Source organism: Mercenaria mercenaria, chromosome 9 (genome assembly GCF_021730395.1).
Source record: "Mercenaria mercenaria strain notata chromosome 9, MADL_Memer_1, whole genome shotgun sequence".
NCBI lineage: Eukaryota > Metazoa > Mollusca > Bivalvia > Venerida > Veneridae > Mercenaria > Mercenaria mercenaria.
In genome coordinates this window covers 6,331,595-6,343,208 of record NC_069369.1, presented here as the reverse complement: position 1 = coordinate 6,343,208, position 11,614 = coordinate 6,331,595, and positions in this window count along the sequence as shown.

The following is an 11,614-nucleotide window of genomic DNA, read 5'->3' as shown; positions in this document are numbered from 1 at the left end:
TTTTTATAATTGGCCAAGAAATCCATATGAAAACAACTGTATGTTTTTATGTATGCAAAATTTAATCCAATTGTTATAACATACTAGTATTGTATATATAGTACACTATTGTTTATACATCATTGACAGATATCAGTCCATTACGTTATACTGCAGTAGAGAAAATAAAGTGCCTTCCAGTAGGGGTCTTTATATTGCATGGCAATACTTCATTCACTTGTTTGTTTTTGTTTTATTTTTCTGTTAAAATGCGTAGTTGGGTTCAGAATAAAGGAAGAATAAGTACAGACAGACAGTCTAACACATGGACAAAAACCATATTATTTTGTTTTTGTTTGTTTTTATTTGTTTTCTATTCATGTTAAAATGCGTTGTTGTGTTCTGAATAAAGGAAGAATACGTACAAGCTTAGTTTCTATTCATCGCTTAGAGCTATGTTTTCATGTGTTATTTAAGAAATAGTATATCCCAAGCAGTGATTTGTTGTTGAATGAAAATTATTATTTGGAGTACAGAGGGGCATCTGCGGCCGGGTGGTTAAAGTCACTGTTCGAGATATACAATGTATAACAATGACTCTAACACGTTATCCCGTGCCCGCCCCCACCTACACAACAAGTTGGCTGATGAGTTACCTATACTATACTCATATATATGCACCCAAATATTTCTTCTCAGAATATTATACTTATCATGCTGGACACGAATGACTCTGCTTTTGCGACAAGGTAGATAATGATCAGCCTGCACATCCGTGCAGTCTGATCATGATCCACACTGTTCGCGATTCAGTCAGTATCATTTTTTATAAGCATCCCTTTTAACAATGGTACTGTCCAAATTGAATGATGGACCAGTTAATTATAGAAATTTAGCAGGGTAATGGTTAAATATCTCCTCTGAAACCATGAGGTGGAAGTTAGTGTTAAAGAGAAATTCGTTCCATGCAGAATTTTCGCTGCCATGACAACGGAATGTAAAAACTTTAAACTTGATTTATCCATAGGACACAGGTGTCCCCCTCTCTAGCCACTGTACATGGTTTCATGACTCGAGGTGAACTATTTTCAAGATGTTTGCACACTTCACGTGCTATAAAACAATACTCTGATGTTTTGACTCTAGGACAAGTACATTTTGAAATATATCGGGCACAAACATTTTAACTAAGTGATGGGCCATAACTCGGGTCTTGTAAAGTGAAATAGAAAAAAAAAAACTAGTGCACAAATTCTGGATGATATTCCTACATGGTTTCATGACTACTAGGTACCATGTAAAATATTTAAGAAATATGCAACACTAACTTAAGAACTTTGTGTATTTGCCACTGAGTCAAGGCCTGTAACTCCAGTTCCGTTGATTAAAATCACAAACAAAACACCAGGTGTTCAACTTCACATGCTATATAGCAATCCCCTGATGTTTAATGGCTGTATTTTTGACATAACTCTGGTCTGACTGACAGAAATGCGGAACAAAGTCCTAGCTGCACAGCTTCACATGCTGAATATCTATGATATTTTATGACCCAGGTCAAATACATTTTAAGATGTGCGAGCCTTTTAATTTATATTATTAGCTAAGTCAAGGGCCATTATCGAGCGACTGAATAACAAGCAAAACAAAGCTATTTCATTTAAAGATATGGCGTAATTTGGACATGATTGGTATATGTAAAAGTAGATTAGATTCTATGAAATTAAATGTAAATACCTAGTCCGGATAATCCGCTCCGTCAAACGGTAGCAAAGCGGAATTTTATGCTGTTTATGCCAAAAAGGGACTACAGCACAAGGTCAGTGTGAGAGGTCCTTCCGCAATTTAAGCGGTATAGCATAAAATTGTGAACTGAAATAATTCAGAAAATAGCCATGGCCAACAAAACACAAATACTGCCAGTTGTCGAGGAAACATGTAAATAACTGCGGAAATTGTATTGAGCATAATGTCGTATTCCAATGGCCCCAAATATGTATAGTCCCGAACGGAAAAACTATGTCGGGGTATCTTTTTTTTTTTGGATCACGTATGCCCCGGCCTATACATATGAAAGCGTCCTGCTTACTGCTTACTGTCGAATGCTTAATATATTCTGTTTACTGCCTACTGCTTTCTACCCACTGTGTATATTTTATATACCTTTTTACAGAGAGCTATTTCTTTGGCAACGGGAAACAATTTTCGCGCATGCACACTCTACGTAGGGCAAAAAGACATGACCGCACAAGATAAATTACGTTAGAGTTATATTGCATTTCAATCTATTCGATCAATAATGAGTTTGTTTTATAGTAAATATCCACCGCAAGACAAAAGTCATATAATTTATCTTCACTCGGTTTTTGGTCTTACATGTTTATCGTCTTTTGTTAAAAAAAGTTATTGAATGTACAGTGCCAGTTTATAGTGACGAAAAAATCGTAGCCGTGCATGAAAATGTAATTCCTGTACGAAACGAACTCTTTACGTGATGTTTATTGATTTGTACATATACATTTTAATTCCTCATATTAAAGATTAGTTAACTACTGTCGCCTTTGGAAGCAGACATATAAAAAGTTTTGATGACACCCATCTGCAGTCATGTTTCTAGGTACCACATAAAAAAAAATTAAAAAGACAATTACGTATTCCTTATTTCTAAGTTTGATTTCGATGAGGAACATTAAATTTAGTTATGCCCCTTTTTAACTTCGATTTTTTTTTTTTTTTTTTATTATTATTATTATTATTATTTAAATTTAAATATCACTGTTACTGTGATAGCTTTTCACTTGAAACTTAAAATAGTCATTCACTATCAAAGTCTATACAAGGAGAATCAATCCCCATAACTCTTACTAGTATTTGAAATTTGACACAGATATCACTCATACTATGAAAGTTTTTGACTTTATGTTTTATAACGTTTTTACTGGCAAAGATCTAATTCAGAGTCAAGCACTGAGAAAAGTCGAGCGTGCTGTCTTACGGACAGCTCAACAACATGACATAGCTCTGCCCTCCTTATTTTTTTATAATCTTCCTTTATTTGATATCTGTTCATATTCGCGTCGATTCGAGCTCATGAATGAAATTCAAAACCAAACTGGCACTTATGATAAGTTTCTAGTAATACTGATTCAAGTGAAAATGTGCGACGCACACGAACCATTACTCTACCCTACGTTTTGAGTTATGTCCCTTTAGTAAGTTTTACTATCCAGGGCATTACACTGCAACTGATGTAGGAAATTTACGCAGATATTATACAATGACAGAGGACATTGAGATGAAGTGCAGCGTACAAGGATATAACTTTTACCACACTTTTTTTAAGGATATCTCCCTATATTAATATCATTTATATATGGCATAAGTCTCTAAATATACAGACTATATAGAAGATATATATACTTTAAAATAATTTACTTTAATACGCCAGTTTTGAAAAAAAACGGGGCGTATAATGGAATGCTATTATCCGTCCATCTGTCCGTCCTTCAACATTGTCTGTAAGTAACAAAGTGTAATTGGTGTAGCTTTCAAATTTGACATTTCGACCTAGCACCACTTTGGAAGGATCCTGTATGTTTTTGCGTTCAGTCGGTCAAATGTCAATGACATATTGACCTGGAGACTAAAAAAGAATTTTCACCACATCGAGACAACGTGCAGAGTGCAAGTTTTGGATGGCTGGTTTCAAGGTTAAAGTCACAATTAAAGGTCAAAGTTCATATTCATGATATGCATGAGTCCGTTAAGTACAAATGATAGAAAGAACCTAAATAAAATTGCAGATTACTTTGAGAACTAAGGTACAATGCACCATCTCTAAAGAAATGTCAAAATTGTACATCCTGCAATGGACTCACATTTGATTTCTTTAGTTACTCAAACAAAATACTTCTAAAAAAGGAAGGAAATATACTTAATAAAAACACATTCATGGGATGGAGAATTAAAAGGGAAACATTTAATGAAATTGATTTGTAGTTTTTAAACTTACATCATTTTGATAATCTACAGCAAAAGTCCGTTAATTATGTTATAATCCGGTCTTGTAATGAATATGTTGGTGAAATAAATGGAATGAAATGTTGGTATATTTGTGACACGTTTGACTTTCAATCCAGAGGTCTAGGATTCAAATACCAGCAGTCAAGCACTTGACATCTCTGAGATGCTCTTTAGCGTATACCACCTAGGTATAAGGTGTGCATTGGTTCTCCAGTGAAATAGTGCTACGTGTGTATTGATGTTGTACACTAAGCACATTAATGATTAAAAAAGAGCTAAGTTCAGTAAGCCAGAAATGTCTGTTTCTAAACGATTTCTCTCTTTCTGTTACTGGGACTTTCTCTGCTCTGTCGCTCTGGTCAGATTGCTCTGTGTCTTTACTGAAAGAGGATGAATTTGGTGCCCGGAGTGCCTGCCTCTGTATGTAAACTTGTTCATCATGGACGAATGCTGAGTAAATCTACTTATCTAATAATAAAAATAATATAATAACAATAAAAATAATGAGAAGAAGGAAGAAGAAGAATGCAATGTTGCGTATTAGCTGCATAGTAAGATCTTAAATGATTGAACGCATCAGTGTCATTTACAGGCAAATAGGTAGAACCACAAGATTTATGTAGGTTCCGCACAAAAAATAACGCGAGTTAAACACGAAGAAAGTATATGCTTCATTATACCAGTATGAAGATATGTTATGAATGCACAAAAAATGAATAATATTTGTGACATAATTAGAATTATATTAAACAGCTGTTCCATCTGAAAACTTTTATAAACTGACATTTTTATGTTGTAAATTGTACATATATTGTAGGAAAACACATATACATTTCTGGTATATATATCTCTTTTAAATATTTCTAGTTGCCAATCTTTATACTGGATTGAAAACTTCAAGAGGACATCTCGGTAGAACTATCAAACAACAGAATTGTCGTGTATACAACATCAAACAACAAAATGTTGCTTGTACGAAAATGTTTTTGCAATGGGAGGTTTTAGAAGTAGCAGATAAAAATCTTAAGTTAGAGTATAAATTTATGTATATGTACAGATCAATGAAAATCCCGTAAAGAGTTCGTTTTGTACAGGAATTACATTTTCATGCACGGCTACGATTTTTTCGTCACTATAAACTGGCACTGCACCTTCAATTACTTTTTAACAAACAACGATAAACATATAAGACCAAAAGCCGAGTGAAGATAAACTATATGGCCACCAACTGGGCGTTATCGTTTGAAAATTTGTATATACTAGAAATAAGCATACTACTGCAAAATATGTCCTCTGTTAGGTCAAAAAGTAAACAAATAACGCCATTTTGAACTGCAAACAGCATTTTTCTCGCCTAAAAAACAGCAAAATGCAAAATACTTCACCCCCCTGACGGTAGGCGACGTTCTTGAAATACGTTCTTGAAAGTTGTCCGCTCTCTTAAGCCCAACAGTTTTTATCAGATCCTCATGAAACTTTGTCACAATGTTTTTTGTTGTTGTTTTTTGTGCCTAATGTCTCTCAAGTTCGATAATCAGCAAAGTCGCCTTGTCAATCCTGAATTATGGCCTTTGAATTGTCTAAAATTGATCAGATTAGCAATGTCCGCTCTCAAAATCGAACAGTTTTGATCGGATCATCAAGAAACTTGGTCACAGTTTTTATGGGCATAATGTCTGGCTCAATTTTGATAATCAGCCAAATCGCCCTAGGCAATCATGAATTACGGTCCTTGAATAGACCAAAATTGTCCAAATTAGTCTTGTCCGCTCTCTAACTCGATCAATTTTCATCGATCTTAATGAAACTTGAAATCACAATACTTGCATTATATCTCACTCAGGTTCAATAATGAGCCAAATCGCTAAAGGTACTTACAAGTTATGGCACTTGAATTGTCCAATATTGACCATTTAAGCCTTGTTATCATTGGCCGTAGAGGAAAACGGAGAACAATTTTCTGTGGTACAATATGGATGCTACTTCCAATTTCTAGGTGTATTTTGACCTGTCTCTACCTGGTAAGGATTTTTTTTTGTGGCCTTAGACATTTCTTTTCGTGGGCTTACATTTTAGTTTTAGAATTACTTCCCTGACGGGCGTATTTTGTGCCAATTAGGCGCTCTCTTGTTACTAGTTGGTTGTTAATGTTACTCATGACTTATAAATAAATGATTTCTTAAAAGATATATTTTTTCGTTTAATAAGTGATTTCCGGTTATTTAAAGTGAACGTAGGTATAGACATCTTTAAAAAAAAAGAGTTACATAAAGTAAAAGTTCTTTATTTTGCCTTTACTTCATAGTTTATATATTTTTGAAAAAATATGGCCAGGCTTTACATTTAACCTATGGTTATTTTGTAATGTATTGCGCAAAGTTTAAAATTTAGATATCTGTCTGATTTTCTGATTAAAACCCATAGAAAAAAAAGTGTTATGACACATATATTTTGTGTTTTATAATTATTGTTTACCAAAATATTATGGCTACATTATCAAAATAATTGGTAAATTGAATTTTTTGCAGTTTTCCTACAGTGTCACTTGAAATCTGTCTGTATTTGAGCTTTGAGGAAATATCGTAAATTATACAAAATTTCAAAAAACTGAATGGGAAAAGTTGTTAAAAAATTCCAAAACACTGTGAAACAAGCTCGTACTTTTAGGAAAAAAACGACCAAGTTGAATATCACTATCATGGTCCTTATACCTTAATAGAAATTCCTTCTTTTGAAATTATATGATAGAAAATACCTTAGGACATTCGCAGACAAGCTTTTTTTCTAGGTAGGTTACACCAGGGATCTTACATAATCTAATAAATCCTGGTTACGTGTAGTTACTGCTATTTAAATACATTGACTGAATGGGTCATTCAAAAGTTAGAGACCGTCAAAGGCGGATGGTCACTAGTTTTGGTGTAAGATTTCGACGTAACGGCACTGCCAAATTGATGCCCTAATTGTGACATCAAAATGTCTACAGTTATAAGATATACAAGCAGTAGGCAGTAAGCAGTTGGCAGTAAGCAGTAGGTAAGCAGGACGCAGTAGGCCGACTTCACAATTTCAAAGAACTACTTCGTAGGACCCCTTCAAACCCGAGTTGACATATCAATTAAAAAACGTATACATTTGAAATATCCGTTGGGCTGGTTTACCGCCAAACTATATCCAGCAATAAGACAACGATATTTATTTCCATATGATAAAACCTCGTCTTGGCTGTATATAGAGAAATTAGGTAAAGTCTTATCATTGAGCAAATGAAAGAAAATCCACTTTCTCATAGACATTTGAATAGAACATTACTTAGGCACTCAGTACGTTTATCGAAATTTAGCTTTTGCATGTAGCAATGCCTCCACCAGACAATATAGGCGAGACAACCCTAAATATCGTTCTTCACCTTCTATTTTGTTCAAGAACAGATACAACTGAAAATCTTCAGTTTACAATGGTAGAAGCAGTCTGCAGCGTCTGCATATTTCAGCGACGTGTTTAATGTACATAATTTAACTCGCCTTCCACTTCAAACATTCGTTTGATAGCGATCACTAAGAAATGATGACATCCATGTATGTTTTTGTCTGTAACTCAGAAATAATTATCAAGGCGGAGCAACACAATCAATAGTTTTAGAACCTGTAGCAAAACAAAAAGGGACTAAATAACGGCTAGATGTCGTTCCAGATTTCAGAAGAGTTAACTCAGTTGTTTGACATTTTCTATATGTGAATGTGAACTTTACAAAGATCTTAGAAAACAATACATTAAACCTTATTTCAGAATTCATCCAAATTTTGTTAAATTCATAGAACTAATAACAAGTGAAAACACAGCATATCTAAGATCGCTAGCAGCTTATGTATATAAAGCATTTGAAAGAAGAAGATAACTATTGAATACTTTTATATAATAATAAATAGCTTATTATTGTCTCTCCCTGTAAATGTTGTATATAATGTTCTGATGCTTAGTAGTATTTGGTATGTGTTTCTGTTCGCCATCTGACCTGCATGTCATACTAGTATTTATTGTACATGTTAACATGTTTTGTAAATGTTCATGGGCCAGAAATGGCTTATTACGGAAATGAAATGTTCATAATATATGAACACTGAAGTCCGTCGTGAAGTTATTTTCCACTTAATACCGTTGGTCTATGGAATTGTTGTTTGGAAAAAACCTGTAGTATTTTAAAGTACTGGATTCTAATTCAGATTCCTATAGAAAAGTTTTTATTTACGCATTCTCAAATCTTCAGTTACATGCCTTTCTCTATGTGTATTTTACAGACATTTCTCTAAACGACTTGTCAGTATCAGGTTAATTCACGGGAATGTTTTAAAGACGTGTTTCCTGGCGGTTTTGATTCATCTGTTTAGTTAATATTCCAGTTTGATGTTATTTAAATAGGCTACGTCTCCACATTCATGCCAATGTTTTCAAAATTTAGAAATTGGTAATTGTAATAACAAAAGAAACCTAAATATTCTGAAAGTTTTGTAGCAGCCGGTCTACAAGTAAAGTCAGAATTGAAGACAAAAACCTTTTGCTGAACAACCTTCATAATGTTTTTTTTTAGACAAATTAAAAACTATAGACTTCTGTAGAATGATGTATAATCTGAAAAGTATTATATGCGTAAATTCTAAATAAATAAATAAAATAATAAAAAAGACAAGGAAAAAATGGATCCAAATGCGGCTTTTGGGGTGCCCCCTCCCCTCCGCGTGCATGTACTGAGGTATGACATGTATACATTTTGATACCAAAAAAATGAGGTCAATCATTCAATAGATGATTTTTTCGACTTGCTTCGCTCGTAAAGCACGAAATAAACAGTTTTTATAAGTGCTGCAGAAGAGGGATGAAATGTAATCAAATTGACCTGTGCAATTTTTACACTTTTGTGAAAATTACATGTCTACGCCGACAATTTATCTACAAACGGGCATATGTCCCTAGAACCTGCTAGAAATGCAGCACCTTCCCTAAACCAAAATCCTGGATCCGTCCCAGAGATCAACCAGTTGACGAATGAATAAACCTGCACTTTAGTTTTCTTTATTTTATATCAAAATATTAGTTTACATTGATTTGAACTTTGATATTAAATGAAATAAATGTTATATAAAACGTTACAGGGATGTGTCCTATAACACCACAAGTATAACAAAACGGTGCGAAGAATCCTATTCTACCGAATGCGGTATAAGTTCAATATCAACAAAGGTTTCACACTCGCCTAAACAGGTGTAATAACGTGAATAACAGCAACGAAAAGCTGAAAGGCTGGCGAAGTTTGAATAAGTTTGAAAATACTAATTCCGAAAAGAAAGGTAAGACTTTCATACTTTCAGAATTTTGAATTAATGTTGGAGAATTCGCATCAAAATACCCACACATATAAAACAAAGATGTACGTTTTTCCGTAAAACAGTGGAGTAAATATGTCAAACAATATCATTTTTACATTTTTTTAGTACAATGTACCTTTTGTGTCAAATGCGTCATTTCAATAATTAATGACGTTCTCAAGAAGACGACCCTTCGTCAGCTTTCCCAGTTTTTCCATAACATATAATCTGTCGGTCACAAAATTTCTAAGCCTACTTAAGAAATAGCAATAATTTCCTGATATCTAAAAAGTTTCTCATTTTTTTGTTGTCTTACGATCTTGAGGTCAGTGCCTGTATAAATTTATACATTTAGATTGTGTATTATTTTTTAACGTATTCTGCTTGTTCAGATAATTTTTCCTACATTGTAGAATTTAATTAAACTGCGATTTTTGAAAACATAAATGTATACTTAGAACAATCAGCCAATGAAAAAGATAGGGTCATGTGTTTGAATTTTACTTGCCTAATTTGAAAAATATTCACCTCAATCAAATTTTCATAATGGAAGTCTATGAGAAAGTCAAAGTTTTGATGAAAATTGCAGATTTCAGTCAAACTTCTCACAGGTGTTAATTGACATAGTGTCTTCCTTTTGGTTAATCAAAATGTACAGGTTCATGTGCTTAAATTTGATATACTTCCCAAGATTTAAGAGATCTGTTGATTTCAAGCTGATTTTATGACCTAATATATGGATTCGTTCCACCTATCCGAAGTTTCGACCATATGTTCAATCTTTAAATACCATTGCCATCTGTTAAGACACATCATATCATTCGTGGTTTTCATGTACATTTCCGCATGCCCAGTTAATTTCCTGTTTTACGCCATCATTTCCGATTTCATTTCCGATTTTTCAAACGTGCAGTACATTGCACAAACCAACATTCAAACGGTTCAAGTTTCTTCAGGCTGTATAAGAAAATGGCAAATCTTGTTATTTCTGGCTAGGCTATGTTTTACTTGGGTGGAAGAAATGGGCATATATGAAAACATGACAAACCCCGGAAACTCGTTGAGCTCAGTAAGGATCTTTTCAAAGAAATATTGAGATTCAAATTGTCAACAATTGAATATGCTCAAGAGAATACTAAATGTTATACAGAAACTGTTATAATAAAAATTTAACCTTTTTGGACAATTTGTGAACAAAATTGTGCGTTGTCGTTTTCCAGAAGATTTCTACGAGCGCCGGTCATCTTCTGCCACATGAAGATGGAAAAGTCCCTACCTATATGACCGAAATTTGTAAACCAACCTACAACAAAACAATTTCTTTCCTAGCCTTAAAATAAACTGACAAAGTCAGCAATTTGCAATATTTATCATTTTAATACTACCATCAACAGTTAAAGATGTCCAACGCCCATAACCATTTTCGTTAGATATTTTCTTCAAATGTTGAAAATCTCCATCAGATGTTCAGCTAATTCCGGTATTTGTAATCTGTTATCTTTAATCTTAGCATTATTCTTTAACTTTCTTTTTCATTTTAGTTTTAAAACATGATCTCAACATTGTATCAAATCAATTTTAAAACTTCAAATTTGCTCTAAGACAATGAACATTTGTCTGTAATCAATTTAACACGTGGTCACATGAATATCACCAAGAAAAGTTTTCAATAGAAACTTTCCCGGCCGTGAAAGAGCCACAGACTTATGAAAGATAAGGAATTGTTTGTTATAGTGACATGTGCATTCGTAATGATAACAATTTATACAAGAAACATGTACCCCGCCCAGTGGACCTATAAGTCACATTATATACATTAAATTTAATCGAAAATAATATAATTGAGCCGTGTCATGAGAAAACCAACATAGTACATTTGCGACCAGCATGGATCCAGACCAGACTGTGCGGATGCGCAGACTGGTCTGGATCCATGCTGGTCGCAAACGCACTATATTGGTTTTCTCATGGTGCGGCTCATATATGCAAATAAGTAGATATGAATTGTAAAGTCGTGTAAAACTCTATTGTGCTGGAGTCTGAAGCTATTAAAGCACTTTCGCAACAAGCATGATTTATATTCTTCTTTTTCTAGTTAAAACAAAACAGGAACTGTTTGATCGTATGACTGAATGGTATTCAAATGCCGGGAATATACGATACCAGTCTTATAGGTAGAATGCTTATAAAATATGGTGAGAAGTTGCATCCAAAATATGCCAGCATTGGAGAACTTTAAAGGTAATGCT